Source organism: Marmota flaviventris, chromosome 9, assembly GCF_047511675.1.
Source record: "Marmota flaviventris isolate mMarFla1 chromosome 9, mMarFla1.hap1, whole genome shotgun sequence".
NCBI lineage: Eukaryota > Metazoa > Chordata > Mammalia > Rodentia > Sciuridae > Marmota > Marmota flaviventris.
The window spans coordinates 108,614,187-108,631,364 of record NC_092506.1 but is presented as its reverse complement, the minus strand read 5'-3'; the positions used below and the strand labels follow the sequence as shown (position 1 = coordinate 108,631,364).

Below are 17,178 nucleotides of genomic sequence, written 5' to 3'. Positions count from 1 at the left end.
GTACGCTCCTGTCACAGAACAAAACAGACTAAGAAATCTGTCCCCCACATATCTGATTCTTTACATTTCTCAGTCAACTTCTTTTTCTGTGTTCCTTGCATCTCAAAAGTCTGTCCCACTAATACTGGTTCCCAACAAATAAGGCCCATTATCTCTAACCCATTCATTCCAATTTTGACAGCTGTTATGAGCTGTGACTCATTCCATGGATTGAGATCCCCCAATGCATCAGTGTGACTCTGACACATTATCTTAATTCCTACAGCTTCCTGTTTCTCTTTACAAGTGTGTGTGTGTGTGTGTGTGTGTGTGTATTTGCACGTGTGTGAATGTCTTAGGCATCAGGGGAATTTACAAATAACCTGTCCTTCATAGTGATCTTGGCTCTGTTTGTCAGATCCTTCTTGGAGATAAATGTACCAAATGCAAAATACCAGAACAGTGTGAGGGCAAAAAGATTCTGTTTGTTTCCTAACAGTTTTATTGAGGAAGAATGTATATACAAGTAACTGTACATATTTAGTGTGCACCATTTGTTGAGTTTAGACCTATCTAACTCTCATAATATTAGTACAACATTCAAAGTAATTGATACATCTACTGCCTCCTAAAGTTCCCTTATGTTCTTTTGTGGTTTTTGTTGGTTTTGATTATGTTTTTTGTTTGTTAAGAATATGTAATATGAGATCTGTCTTCTTAAAGAGAGGAAATGCACAATATCTACTCAATAGAACATCTTTAGAACTTGTTCATCTAACATAAGTAAATGTTTATACCCATATAAACATTATATATGGGTATATATTTCCTACCTCCCACCCCTGCCTGCTTCCTGTTATTTTTTTTCTCTGCCTCTCAGTTTGCAATTGTAAACACAAAATATATGCAGATTTTGTTTCTTTGGACATTTAATGTACTAATAGAGTGAAAATATGGGATAATCCTGAGTTATCCTGATTTTTGTAAACTTTCTGATAAATCCTTTGTAGTTAGTGATCTTATAGACACAAACTACGGATGTGGTGTAGATGAACATAGAGAACAATGTGTCATAGTTAAGTGAAATCAGGTAACGTCTGAACAATAATAGTAAGGTGAATATCTTAAGTTACAAATCTAGAAATCTTATGTTTAGAATTATTTTGAAAATCAGAAGAAATCAACTTGAACTAGCAATCCTTCTGCCTCAGCCTCACTAGCCTAAATTTTAAACATTACTTTGAAAATCAAAGGAATTCAACGTATACATATATAGAATACAGTGAAACAGTTTGTCTTAGACATAAAATAAAAACAGCTTTCATTTACTTCTCTGCTAAAATTCTGTATATTGATACATACCAGCAAAATATATATATCAATATATATGTATGTATATGTATGAAAGCTGTGGAGACTTTAACTCATTATATCTTTTGTTTCTCTTCTATCAACTTATCTTGTGAAATCCTATTTAATAGTTAAGGCCCTTTAGTTAAGATCTTTAATAGTGACGTCATAGTTAATAAGACCAAATTCTGTGTGTCCATGAGATGTTATTTTGATTCTCTGTAGCATGTAGTATTTCTGGATTCACTGAGTTACTTACCGGTGCTTCTTCCATACTTATTTGTAAACACATTACAGTGCTGGCACAGTGCCTTGCATACATCGAGTGTCAATAAAAGGTGATCAATAAAATTAATGCAAGAAGCACAGACATGAGTTACTACAGATTAAAAATGAATGAACAAAACTTCACCCTGCCTGAGTTGAAACGGTTAAACAAAAAAGGGTTTGCCATGATTGCACATTGTAGAGGACCAGTTGATAACATGGGAACATGTGCTCACCAGGGAGTGTGGTCTTACATTGAGAATAGGAAGAGTCATAAGCAACTATGGGCATCTCCTGAAGCAGAAGACTATTATTTTTATAGTCAAGGTCTGGGATTCACACATACTCCTCCTCCTTCCCAGAGTGTCTAGTGTTATGTATTTTTCTTCTCAGTTGCTCTGGAGGAAAAGGATTTTTTTAAAAATTTTTTATTGTTGGTTGTTCAAAACATTACATAGTTCTTGATATAACATATTTCACACTTTGAATCAAGTGGGTTATGAACTCCCATTTTTACCCCATATACAGATTGCAGAATCACATCAGTTACACATCCATTGATTTACATATTGCCATACTAGTGTCTGTTGTGTTCTGCTTTTTGATGATGTGAGGAAGTGACTTTGTGTTACTAATCTTAATCTCTGTTGAAGCTGATGCCCAAAGCCACTTGCCACTTGGCAAAGTTTGGCTGATGTGATGATTTTATATGCCGAGTATAGATAATAAGAGTCTGATTAGGAACAAACAATGATAATGACCTCTCACTGGAATATTATCTCACAAGTGCCTACTCTGAGGATAATCAACAGTTAAGGTTTTTTTTTCCCTCACATTGGTTCTCAAGTGTATAGTATTTTCAATATTCTTACTTAACAATGGATTAAAAGGAAAGATACAACAGATATTGTTAGAGCTCTAGTGAATTTTATGAGAAGTCATTTAAAAATTAAAAATTTCAGGAAATTTTTGAGACACTGAATGAATTATCTGAAGTTATTTCTTTTGAAGGAAAATTATAAAAGTATAATGAGTAAGCAATGTTTGGAAGATTTGTTTTTATTTTCATTGATCTGTACTAACTATATTCAATTAATATGATAGGATACAGTGAAACAGTATGTCTTAGACATTAAATAAAAACAGCTTTCATTTACTTCTCTGCTAAAATTCTGTATATTGATACATACCTGCAAGAAGTGCCTAGCAAGACTAGAATGGAAAAATGTCCTAATTTTTTCCTCATGAAAGATAAAAGAATTTTTGAGGAATAATGAAAACGTGTTATAGAAATTATTCTCATGTAAACTATTATGGAGTAAAATTTATTTAATATAACATTTTACCCAATGTTCATTAAATGTTACATAATTTTTCTTTTAGTTTTATTGATTTTATTTTTTTAAAATACATGACAGAAGAATGCTTTACAATTCTTATCACACATATAGAGTACAATTTTTCATCTTTGTATATAGAGTATGTTCACACCAATTCATGCCTTTATAGATGTACTTTTTTCATTACAATTCTTATTACACATATATATCACAATTTTTCATATCTCTGTTTATATATAAAGTGTGTTGACACCCAATTAGAGTCTTCATACATATACTGTGGATAATGATGTCCATCACATTCCACTGCCCTTTCTAATTCCCTGCCCCTCCCTTTCCTTCCTACCCCTCTTCCCTATTTAGAATTCATCTATTCCTCCCATGCTCCCCCTCCGTACCCCACTATGAGTCAGCCTCCTTATGTCAGAGAAAACATTTGACATTTGTTTTTTTGGTATTGGCTAACTTCACTTAGTACTGTCTTCTCCAACTCCATCCATTTACCTGCAAATGCCATGATTTTATTCTCTTTTAATGCTGAGTAATATTCCATTGTGTATATATGCCATATTTTTTATGCATTCATCCACTGAAAGGCATCTAGGTTTGCTCCACAGTTTAGCTATTGTGAATTGTGCTGCTATTAACATTGATGTGGCTGTGTCCCTGTAGTATGCTGTTTTTAAGTCATTTGGATATAGACCGAGGAGAGGGATAGCTGGGTCAAATAATGGTTCCACACCCGGATTTCCAAGGAGTCTCCATACTGCTTTCCATATTGGCTGCACCAATTTGCAGTCACACCAGCAGTGAATGAGTGTACCTTTTTCCCCACATCCTCGCCAACACTTCTTGTTGTTTGTCTTTATAATAGCTGACATTCTGACTGGAGTGAGATGATATCTTAGAGTAGTTTTGATTTGCATTTCTCTGATTGCTAGAGATGATGAACATTTTTTTCATATATTTGTTGATTGATTGTATATCCTCTTCTGAGAAGTGTCTGTTCAGGTCCTTGATTCATTTGTTGATTGGGTTATTTGTTTTTTTGGTGCTTAGCTTTTTGAGTTCTTTATATACCCTAGAGATTAGTGCTCAATCTGATGAGTGAGGGATAAAAATTTGCTCCCAGGATGTGGGCTCTCTGTTCACCTCACAGATTGTTTCTTTTGCTGAGAAGAAACTTTTTATTTTGATTTCATCCCATTTATTGATTCTTGGTTTTAATTCTTGTGCTATAGGAGTCTTATTAAGGAAGTTGGGTCCTAATCCCACATGATGAAGATTTGGGCCTACTTTTTCTTCTATTAGACACAGAGTCTCTGGTTTAATTCCTAAGTCTTTGATTCATTTTGAGTTAAGTTTTGTGCATGGCGAGAGATAGGGGTTTAATTTCATTTTGTTGCCTATGGATTTCCAGTTTTTCCAGCACCATTTGTGGAAGAGGCTATCTTTTCTCCAGTGCATGTTTTTGACACCTTTGTCTAATATAAGATAATTGTAATTTTGTGGGTTAGTCTCTGTGTCCTCTATTCTGTACCATTGGTCTACCAGTCTGTTTTAGTGCTAATATCATGCTGTTTTTGTTACTATTGCTCTATAGTATAGTTTAAGGTCTGGTATAGCAATGCCACCTGCTTCACTCTTCTTGCTAAGGATTGCTTAATTATTCTGGGTCTCTTATTTTTCCAGATGAATTTCATGATTGCTTTTTCTATTTCTATGAGGAATACCATTGGGATTTTGACCAGAATTGCATTAATTCTGTATAGTGTGTTTGGTAGTATGGTCATTTTGATAATATTAATTCTGCCTATACAAGAGCAAGGTAGATCTTTCCATCTTTTAAGGGAGAATTCTTTGATTTCTCTCTTTAGTTTTCATTATATAGATCTTTTACCTCTTTCATTAAGTTGATTCCCAAGTATCTTATTTTATTTTGAGAATATTATAAATGGGATAGTTTTCCTCATTTCCTTCTCAGAGAATTTGTCACTGATATACAGAAATGCCTTTGATTTATGGGTATTGATTTTATATCCTGCTACTTTGATGGATTCATTTACAAGTTCTAGAAGTTTTTGGTGAAGTGTTTTGGGTCTTCTACGTATAGAATAATATCATCAGCAAATAGTGTTAATTTAAGTTCCTCTTTTCCTATACATATCCCTTTGGTTTCTTTTGTCTGAATAATTGCTCTAGCCAGTGTTTCAAGAACTATGTTGAATAGAAGTGGTGAAAGAGGGCATCCCTGTCTTGTTTCAGTTTTTAGAGGAATTGCCTTCAAATTTTCTCCATTTAGAATGATGTTGGCCTGAGGCTTAGCATAGATAGTCTTTAAGATGTTGAGATATGTTCCGGTTATTCCTAGTTTTTCTTGTGTTTTGAACATAAAGCGGTGCTGTATTTTGTCAAATGCTTTGTCTGAATTTATTGAGATGATCATATGATTCTTATCATTAAGTTTATTGATGTGATAAATTACATTTATTGATTTACATATGTTGAACCAACCTTGCATTCCTGGGATGAATCCCACTTGATCATGATGCACAATATTTTTGATATGTTTTTGTATTCGATTTGCCAGAATTTTATTGAAAATTTTTGCATCTATGTTTATTAGAGATGATGGTCTGAAGTTTTCTTTCTTTGGTGTGTCTTTGTCTGATTTGGGGATCAGGGTGATATTGGCTTCATAAAATGAGTTTGGAATTACTTCCTCTTTTTCTATTTCCTGAAATAAATTGAAGAGTATTGATATTAGTTCTTCTTTAACAGTCTTGGAGAACTCAGCTGTGTATCCATCCGATCCTGGACTTTTCTTGGTTGGTAAGCTTTTGATGGCTTCTTCTATTTACTCACTTGATGTTGGTCTGTTTAAATTGTGTATGTCTTCCTGATTCAATCTGGGCAAATTGAATGACTTAAGAAATTTGTTGATGCCTTCAATGTCTTCTATTTTATTGGAGTATAAGATTTCAAAATAATTTCTAATTTTCCTCTGTATTTCTGTAGTGTCTGTTGTGATATTGCCTTTTCATCATGTATGCTTATAATTTGAGTTCTCTCTCTCCTTCCTTCTGTTAGTGTGGCTAAGGGTCTGTCAATTTAATTTATTTTTTTCAAAGAACCAGCTTTTAGTTTTGTCAATTTTTTAAATTGTTTCTTTTGTTTCTATTTCATTGATTTCAGCTCTAATTTTAATTATTTCTTGCCTTCTGCTACTTTTGATGCTGTCCTTTTCTTCTTTTTCTAGGGCTTTGAGATGCAGTGTGAAGTTATTTATTTGTTGACACCGGGTATCAGTGGAATCACACTACATATGGCCTTTCATGTCTGGTTTCTTTCCTTGTTTCAGGTCCACTCATGACATGGCATACCTCAGTACTTATTTCTTCTATTACAGAATAATGCTCCATTGTATGGCTATTCTACATTTTGCTTATCTATTCATCAGTGGATGGGCATTTGGGTGGCTGCTAAATTTTGGCCTTTATACATGAAGCTACTTTGAATATCCATAGACAAGATTTTATGTGGATATATGTCTACAATCTGCCAGGCCAAAAGGTAACTCTGTTTCATAATTTGAAAGGCATCCAAACTCTTTTTCTAACAGTGTGTGACATTGTGCAGTCTCATCAACAATAGATGATGGGTCACATTTTCTTTTGTCCTCTTTTCAAACTCTCCTGATGGATGTGCAACATTATTTCCCTGTAGTTTTGACTTGAATTCCCTGAATAATAAATGATGCTGAACATATTTTCAGGTAATTATTGGTCATTTGTGTATCTCAATTAGAAGAGTATTTATTCAAATCCTCTGTTTTCAATTGGGCTGTTCATCCTTTTATTTGTTAAATTGTAAGATTTCTTTATCTAACCTGAATAAAATTATACCTTAGTTATGTTAGTTAATTTTTTTTTTCACTTCACTTTCTGATCTGCATTCTTAAGGAAAAAAATGAACTTTTGTGGTGTCCAATTTACTTTATTTTTTCCCTAGGTAGCTTTGATTTTGGTATCTTATTTTAAAAACAAACATCAAATTCACATGCACAAAAATTTAGTCTTATGTTTTCTTTTAGTATTATTATGTTTCTTACATTTGTTTTTTTGTTCCATTTGAGTCACCTTTGTGTATGGTATAAGAACATGGTTCAAAGTGATTTTTTTTACATGTATCTACCAAATTTAGCCAGCAACATTTGTTGATGAAATTGTTCTTCACATATTGAATTGCCATGAAAACAATAGAACAATTCATTCATCTCAGATGTGAATTTGTTTCTGAAATGTCAATGTTCCATTGATCTATGTACATCTATATTGGTGTGTAAACATATATTTACAATAATAAAACACTGCCTTGATTACTGTAACTTTGTAGCAACTTTTCTAATGAAAAAATGTAGGCTCACTCAATTAATTCTTCTATTTAAAAAAATATTTTTGATGTAGTAGATGGACAGAATGCCTTTATTTTATTTGTTCATTTTTATTTGGTGCTGAGTATCGAACATACTGCCTCATGCATGCCAAGCAAGCACCCTGCCACTGAGCTACAGCCCTAGCCCTAATTCTTCTATTTTTGATTTTATTATCTCTTTTTTTTGCATTTAAATAAAGATTTTTTTGATCAGCCTGTCTAAATCTGAGAAAAACAGTCCTGGAATTTGATAAGAATTTCAATGCATTTGTAGAAAAATTTGGAAATTTTTACCATTTACCCTAGGTTGATTTTTTTTTTTTTTTTTTTGGTACTGGAAGTTTGAATCCAAGGAAACTTAACCACTGAACTACATCCTCAGCCCTTTTTTCCTTTTTATTTTGAGATAAGGTCTTGTTAAGTTGCTTAGGGCTTCACTAAATAGCTGAAGCTGGCTTTTGAACTTGTGATTCTCCTGAGTCACTGGGATTACCAGGCATGTGCCACAAATGCTAGGCAGGTTGAGTCTTTTGATTCATGAAGATGGATTTTTTTTCCTTTTATGAATGGCTTCAATTCCATTTGACATTACATAATAATTTTTTGTGCAGTGTTTTCCATAAAATATTTTCTTATTTTTTTATGTTACTACAAATCCATATTTCATTGTTCAATGAAAGTTTATAGAAATACAATTGAGTTTTTATGTTGGTCTTATATGCCACCATCATGTTAGAATTTTCATTATTTTAAAGATCCTCTATGCAAATTCTATGAAATTTTTCACCTTGAAAATTATGCCACTTACAAATGTGCAAATGGAGAGAGTAATACTTCTTGTTTTACAATCTGGGTCTTTTTTACTTTTATTTTATTTTTTCCTAATTGCTCTTGCAAGAAATTCAAGCAGTGGAGGGAGTGGACATCTTGTCTTGTTCATTATATTAGGGGCAAAGTCTTTTTGTCTTACACCACTGTTGACTATGGGTTTCTTGTGAATGCTTTGAATACATTATTATTTCATTTTGTTATTTATCTGAGTAGTTTTGTGGGAGTTCAGGAACTGGATAATACTAATATCAAATCTTAAAGCAAAGACCACAAATAGGGACAGTTCTGATATTAATTTACATGTCACATATTCCTGTGATCCTAATGTCCTTTACTGCTAAAAGTGCAGGAGCCAGAAACAAATGGAGACAACTGTCTGCAAAGACTTGAACTTTATTTCTCACAAAGTTATTGGATAATAAATGCCTCTTTCATAATTTTTCTTCTCTTCATACTTAGGATTCTCAGGAGAAAATGGTAGAAGGAAATTATTGTACGGTGACTGAGTTCATCCTGGCTGGATTAACAGACAAACCAGAGCTCCAGCTGCCCCTCTTCCTCCTCTTCCTAGGAATCTATTTGTTCACAGTGGTGGGGAATCTGGGAATGATCACACTGATTGTGCTCAGTTCTCACCTGCACACCCTCATGTACTACCTTCTCAGCAGTCTCTTCTTCATTGATCTTTGCCAATCCACTGTCATTACCCCCCAAAATGCTGGTGAACTTTGTGATAAACAAAAACACCATCTCCTACCATTAATGCATTACTCAGCTCTACTTCACCATTTTTGCAATTGCAGAGTGTCACATGTTGTCTGCAATGGCATATGACCATTATGTTGCCATCTGTATCCCTTTGATTTACAATGTAACCATGTCTAATCAAGTCTGTTCCTGAATGGTAGTTGGGGTGTATAGCATGAGCTTGATTGGTGCTGCAGCTCACACTGTTTGCATGCTAAGGGTGCTTTTCTGTAAGGATGATATAATAAACCATTATTTCTGTGATTACTGGTGCTCTCCTGCTCCAGTACCTTTATAAATGAAGTAGTAGGTCTGTGCTTAAGTGCATCTAATATCTTTGTTCCAACACTGACCATCCTTAGCTCCTACATCTTCATTATTGCTAGCATATTGCACATTCGCTCCACTGAGGGCAGAGCCCAAACCATCAACACCTGCAGCTCCCATGTGTCAGCTGTTGCTCTCTTCTTTGGTTCTCTAGCATTCATGTACCTGCAGCCATCATCAGTCAACTCCAAGGAACAAGGTAAAGTGTCCTCTGTGTTTTACACTATTATTGTGCCCATGCTTAAGCCTCTGATATATAGCCTGAGGAATAAGGATGTCAAAGATGCTCTAAATAATCTCTTTGGAAAAAGAAATTTCCCATAAAGAAAGGATCTTGCTTAGGAAATAAACTATGGAAGTTTGGTAAGGAAATAGTGCATTGGGAACAATAAATATCCACAAGTCATCAGATTGCTTCTAGCAGATGATTATTTGTAAGAAAGGTGCCAATGGTAAGACTGGATTCACAAGATTAGAACACAAAGGGCAGCACCAAGCTAGGAAGCCCTGAGTCTATTTACCTAGCATGACCTGGATCATATCTAAATATTTTTTAAAGTTCTTCAACATCCTCCAGATGGTGGATTATATTTTACATGTTTGGAAGATGAGTCTTTATGGGTCACATTCACTTTCTTAATTCATAGAATAAATACATTTCATCATTAACTTTTGGTATTTTCATTGCTTTGTGTACCTGGCTTTTTAAACTATTAGTAAATAATTTTGAAAATTTGATTTTTAAAATAAATCATTCTAATATTTGGATTATAAAAATATAATTCCTAATACTTATGAAGTTCATAGAACTACATTAAGGAATATGGAGGCATATAATTGGTAATAAAATAATTTCAACCCAGAAAAAATTATCACAAGGCAAGATATTGCCAACAAGAGACAAGATTGGAAATGCCATCAGTATTTTGACATGTATCAATGCAACTTTCTTTAATGTACAATATCAGAACTGTTCTACCTCTTCTATTTCCTGATAATTCCATACTTGTTTTTACTAATCTCCCCCACATCATGTTTTCTTTCACTATTATTATATAATTTCTGATTATCTAACTCATCTAAATTATGAAAACATTGCATATTTTCCTTCAAAGGTGTGACATAAACACCTCAATGTCATGTCAATGTATGTCACCCTATAAAGCCAAAAGTACAATGAGAGAGGAGGTTATGTACCTTATTGAAAACTAGGAGAAAATCCTGCATTTTTCATGTACTAATCAGTCATTTTCTTCATACCCTATTATTTTCCTATCAACATATCCTTATGTATGCACATGTATCTATACATAAGTGTGTATATATATATATATATATATATATATATATATATATGATTCCTATTGTATATATACTATTGTGTACTGCATGTATTTATTTGTATATTGCATATATCTTGCTTGGCTATGTTTTATGAAGTTTATGTATATATGATTTTGATTCTATTGCTCTAGATATTAAACAATCAACAAATAGTATATTTTTATATTGGTGATAACTGACAAATATAACTTTATTAAATTTTATCTTTCCCAGCATTTATGTACGCATTTATACTGTAAAACATGTTTTAAAGAATAAAAATATCTGAAATTACTATAGTAATTTTGCTGAATATCATGCTTTTAAAATAGTAACATTACTATCTGATAGATTCCATGGAAGATTTACAACAACAACAACAAAGAGTAGTTTGTCTTTCATTGCTCTGACACAAACACACATTATTTCCAAAACAAAAGAATTCCTCTTACAATGAGTTTTTTTTCAGATTTATTTGGGTGGTCACAGGAACAAATGTTAGGTAAAATCATACTTTACGTTCTGTATTAGTTTGTATTACTTTTGGCTGTGCATTACACAAAGATTTACACACACACACACACACACACACACACTAGTGTCTTGAGCCAGTAAATGATTCAGGGTTAGTTTCATGACTCATCATAGATGTAAGCTTATTTTAAATTATTGTTCTATTCCATTTCTTGTAGTATCCAACTTTGTTGTCAATGTCTCCAGATCCATTATTCATATCCACCAACTGACCATCAGACAGAAACATATGGACAGAGAAGGGAATGTCTCTTGATCTGTAGAGCACTGTCTGACAGATTCCTCAATCTGTATCTCTTTGAAAAGGTGAAACTCACATAGACAAATATAGTGACAAAAATATCATGAATATGTAGATAGTAGTGTGTCAATCTAAACCTCAGGATGTTTATTATTGAGGAATAAAAGAAGAATGAACATCAGAAATGACTATATCATCTATGTTATCCAATACTTGTATTAAGCCAGAAATGAGTCACTTTTGTTTTTCCTAGAGCTTAACATTTGGATAGAGTGTTGCATCTATCAGGAATAATAGTGTTACTTGTGGTTCAAATGCAATGTGGAAAGAAGTAAAAGAACTGTACAAGGAAAATTACAGAGTACTGAAGAAAGAAATTGAATAAGACCTCAGAAAGAAAAAGACTTTCCTTCAATGTTCATGAATAAGCAGAATTAATATTGTTAAAATGACCATACTACCAAAAGCTACATATAAATTCAATGCAATCTCCATCAAAATACCAATTTTTAAAAATAGAACTAGAAACAACAATATTAAAATGTATTTAGAAGAATAAAAGATCCAGAACAATCAAAGCAATTCTAAGCAGAAACACAAACTGTTGGAGGTATCAGAATAAGTGTCTTCAAATTGTACTGCAGCACTAGAGCAAGAAAAGTTGCCTGGCACTGACCTAAAAACAGACACATAGATAAATGGAACAGAATAGAAGACACAGAGACAGACCCTCACAGATGTAATCATTGATCCTGAACAAAGGGGCAAAACACATGCCATGGAGAAAAGACAGTCTTTTTAATAATTAGTGTTGAAAAAATTGATTATTCATATGTAGAAGGAGGAAAACTAAATACCCATCTTTCACCCTACACAAATATCAACTCAAAATTGTTCAAAAACCTAGAAATTAGAGCAGAGACCTTATAACTACTAGAAGAAAATGTGGTGTTAGCTCTCCAAAATATAGGTGCCAGCAATAAATTTCTTAATAGGACCCCTAAAAGTCAGGAAATAGTGCTAAGAATTAATAAATGTGATGCCATAAAATTAGAATCTTCTGCATAGAAAAGGAAACAATGAATATTAAAAGACAATCTACAGAAAGGGAGAAACTCTTTGCTAGCTACTCTCTTCCAGAGTATTGATATCCAGAATATATTAAAAACTCAATAACTTAACACTGGAAAAAACAAATAACTCAATCAATAATTGGACAAATGAACCAAACAGAAATTTCTACAAGGAAATAACAAATAGCTAATAAATGTTTGAAAAAATTTTAACATTTTTAACGATCATGGAATTGGAACTCAAAACTACCCTAAGATTTCATATCAAGAAATAGCTAAACAGACATTTCTCAAAAGAAGAAACACAAATGCCCAATGCCTATATGAAAAAAATGTTCAAAGAAATGAAAGAAATGAAAATCAAAACAACACACAGGGTTTATTTCACTCCAGTCAGATCAAGAATTCAAGTAATAATAAATTCTGGAGAGGGTGTGGGGGGAAATGTACACTCACACATTATTGGTTGGAGTAAAAATTAGTACACTCTGAAAACAGTGTGAAGATTTAACTAGCAACAGAAACACCATATGACTCAGCGGTCGGTCCCATTTCTTTGTATTTATCCCAAAGAACTAAAATCAGTAAACTCTAGTGATACAACCACACAAATATTTTGAGCAGGGCAACTATAGCGAAGATATGAAACCTGTCCAGGTGTCCATCAATAGAAGAATAGATTAAGATGTCATATATACACATATTACTTAAGCATAAAGAATAAAATTATGGCATTCTCTGATAACTGGATGGAAATGGAGAACATCATTGCTGCATGAAATAAACTCATCTCAGAAAATTAAGGGTCAAATATTTTCTCTCATATGCAGAAGCTAAACAAAAGTAATAGAAAAAGTAGTGGGTTGAATATCAAAAAGAAAAAGGGAATATCACTGGAGTAGAAGAAGGAGATTGAGAGGAAAGAAGGAGAGATGAGAAAGGGGAGGAAATGCGGAATGAATTTGACAAAATTATGTTATGTGCATGTATAAATATACCACAGTGAGTTCAACTCTTATGTATATGCATAAAGTGCTAATATAAATAAATAAATTAAATACTCAAAAGGAAGATTAGTAGAGTAGAAAGAGCGTACCAGGGGGAGGGTAGAGGGAAGGGGAAGAAAGTGAAGGGAAGGAAAGAAACGAGAAGGCAAGGGGGTATCAGAAACTGAAATGGAGTAAATTAAACTCTATGCATGAATGATTATATCAAAATAAATAATATACCAATAAAAGCAAAAACCAACTAACTAACTAAATAAAATACAAAAGAGCATTGATAGTACCTTGAAAATGTAATGAGGAAAAGGAAATTCAAATTGTCAGTTTTCCCCAGAGTTCATTCTTGTGAGATGAGGTTTCAGTGGGACGTCATTATCATTGTTTGTTCCCATTTATACCCTTATGTCCAGCATAAAAAATCGTCCTATCAGCCCAGCTTTGCAGAGTCAAGTGGCTTTGGGCATCAGCTTCAGCAAAGATCAAGATTAGTGATTCAACAGACTCCTTTGGTCTGTCACCTCCTCACATCATCACAGTAATTTCCATCCAGTGTGACACAGAAGAAAAACTATACAGCATTGGCCTGTCTGAAAAGAAGGAGGGGTATGTCTGAATTCCAGACCATGACTTTTAAAATCTTAGAACATTCTGCTGCAGTCTTTCCCTAAGTGTTAATAGACTTGCAGGTGTCTGTTTACCTGTCTCTCCTTGTCCTCACTCTCAGAGCCACATTCCTTGGTGAGCACAGGTTCCCTAATCATCTCCCCGTTCTTCACAGTATGAAATCAAGGCAGATACTTATTTTGTTTGCTCATTTCAACTCAGGCAATACATGGGCTTTGTTCTTTCATTTTGAACCTGTATTAACTCATCTCTAAGCTTCTTGTAACCATTTTATTAGTCACATTTATACGGAGACTCACTATATACAAGGCACTGTGCCAACCCTGTCATGAATTTACAATTAGGTGCAGATAAAAAACTGGTAAGTTACTGATAGATAATTCCAACTAGTACATGCTGCCTCAAGGCAAAAGTAACACACTCATGGACACACAGAATTTGGTCTTATTAACTGTGATGTCACTATTATAGAAAGGGCTTTAACTATTAAATAGGATTACACAAAATAATGTGATAGAAGAAAAGAGAAACAAAAGGAAATTCTTCATTAAATCTGAGGGCAAACATAGTTCCTTTCATGTAATAGGCCCGTCATGTGATATATTTTGGGAAATAGAAGAGGAAAACTTTTGTTTGTTTTAATACAGAAGCCTTCATAGACACCCATCATGGTCTAGAACCATGTTAGCATGTCCAGTAGCACTTGCCCTATCAAGGTGTTTACCACAGTAGCTAATCATCCTCCCTGTCCCCTTCTAGGCTCTACCATTCTGAACAGGGGATATTCTTTATTCATCTATCTATCCTGAACACCCATTGTCAACTTTTTGCTTATCATTGTTAATCATTTTTTTTGGTACTGGGAATTGAACTAAAGGGCATTCAACCACTGAGCCACATCCCCAGCCTTATTTTGTATTTTATTTACTAACAAGGTCTCACAGGGTTGCCTGATACCTCACTGTTGCTGAGGCTAGCTTTGAACTTGCAATCCTCCTGCCTCAGCCTCCCAAGCTGCTGGGAATACAGGGGTGCTCCACAGTGTCAGGATTATCTTCATTTAATATAAGTCTACTTTTACCCCTTAACAATACCTTCTTGAAGCATTATCCCCAATATAAATCTTCATTATTATTATCTATGATGTCATAATAATTTATTGATGGCATCATCCAAGATTTTGGTAGAATGCTTTCTGAAGACAAAACTAAAGTCTATGGAAAAAATAATTCAAAATTTCTGACTTATGTTTAGTCAAATATATTTCCTGATTTCACATACCTATGAAGTATTATTCTCTATTTTCACCTACACCACAGAACAGTTCAATGTCCATAAGACTACAAGATATTTGTAGTAAAGTCTAATACTTTACTAAATTCAGGATAACCCAGGAGTATCCAACTATTTTACTTTAATAATGCAGTAAGAATCTAATTAAATGCAAATTTTTGGAATACTTTATCAATCTTATGATAGTTCTGAGTCACACTGTTTCCTTTTATAAGAACTAAAACAATTTTCCCCCAATAGAAACTTGCCATGTTATACAACTTGGATGAACATGGATGATACTACCCTAAATAAAATAAGCCAATCACAAAAGAACAAACACTCCATGATCTCCTTTAAGGTATTTATAACAGTAAAACTCATGGAAACAGAGAATATGATAATGATAACCAGGGATTGGGAGGTGGGAGAAACAGGGAGTAGTTGTTCAATAGTTACTAATCATAGGTTATGTTAGATGTACAAGTCCTGAAAATGTTCAGTTCAGTATGATGCCTGAGGTAAACGATATGGTATTGTACTTCAAAATTGAGAGGAGATCTCATACTCAATATTGCCACAAACAACAATAACAACAAATAAAAAAAACAAAGGGAAACAAGTAAATATTTGGAGGAGATAAGTATGTCAATACCTTGATTGAGGTAGTGGTGTCACTAGTGTTTGCCTAGGACTAAACTAAACAAATTGTATATAATAAACATGTACAGTTTTGCATATCAATTTTATCTCAATGAAAATGTTAATCAAGCGAACAAATCAAACTTTTTATCCCCTTAGACTGTTTTGGTATTTGGCTTATGATTCATTCACCTTGAAGATGTACCATATAAATGGAGGCTAAGATTACTCATGCAGGGTAGGTTGATAGAAAATCTCCAGGAAGTTTTAAGACATTGAAGCACAGAGGTACTGTTAGCAAATCAGAACAGGAAGCAGTAGTAATGAAGAGCATGTGTCAGAGTCAGACTTCAGAGGGAGCTGGTCACATGGAATGGGTCAAAGTCCCACATATTTTGTCAGAGTTGCAATGACTGAGCAAGAAAAAATGGAGCTTCTGTGATGGGTATTGGTATTTCGTGGGACAGCCTTGTGAGAGGCCAAGAACATAGAAAAAGTCATCAGCTAGAAAATTGTAAAGAGTAGGAACTATGGGAGAATATGTTTCTTTGTTTGTTTTGTGTTTCTGTAGCAAAGTACCACTCACTGGATTATGTATAATGAACGGAAATTTATCTGTCTTACTATTCTAGAGGGTGGAAGTTTAAGGTCAAAGGGTGCTTCTGACAAGGGTCTTCTTGCTGCAGCCTATGGTAGAATGATAAAGGACAAAAGAGGACATACATGAAATAGAGGAAATGGAACAAACTAATTCTTATATTAGGAACCCACACCTCTGATTATTAGCCCATTCTCAGAACACCACTAATCCAGTCACCTCATGACTTAATCTCTTCTTAAGGTCCTAGCTCTCAATACTGTTGCACTGGGGATCAAGTTTGCAATGTATGAACTCTGAAGGACACATTCAAACCATAGCACTATGGAAGTTCAGTTTCAGGAATAGAGGTAAAGTAGAGAGATGTGCTGAAATAAATAACAGCTTTTATAAGAGGTAAGTAGGAATCTCCCAGGTCTGGGTTTACAATATCAGTAACATTTGGGCTTGATCATTAGTTAACAATTCTACTTGAGACATACTTCAGCTTTTCTAGTAAAAGTATAGAATTGGCCCAGAATTAGGGATAGTTGTCCTCTGCAAGAAGTGGCCCGTGGAGAGTCAGAAGAAAGCAGGTGTCAAGAAGCAAATT

The 17,178-nt window shown here is 33.9% G+C and overlaps 1 pseudogene; it reads left to right on the top strand.

Annotated features, from left to right (window-relative positions):
* The first annotated feature begins 8,675 nt into the window (after positions 1–8,675).
* Positions 8,676–9,599, top strand: LOC114088986 (olfactory receptor 8G50-like; annotated as a pseudogene).
* Positions 9,600–17,178: the final 7,579 nt, after the last annotated feature.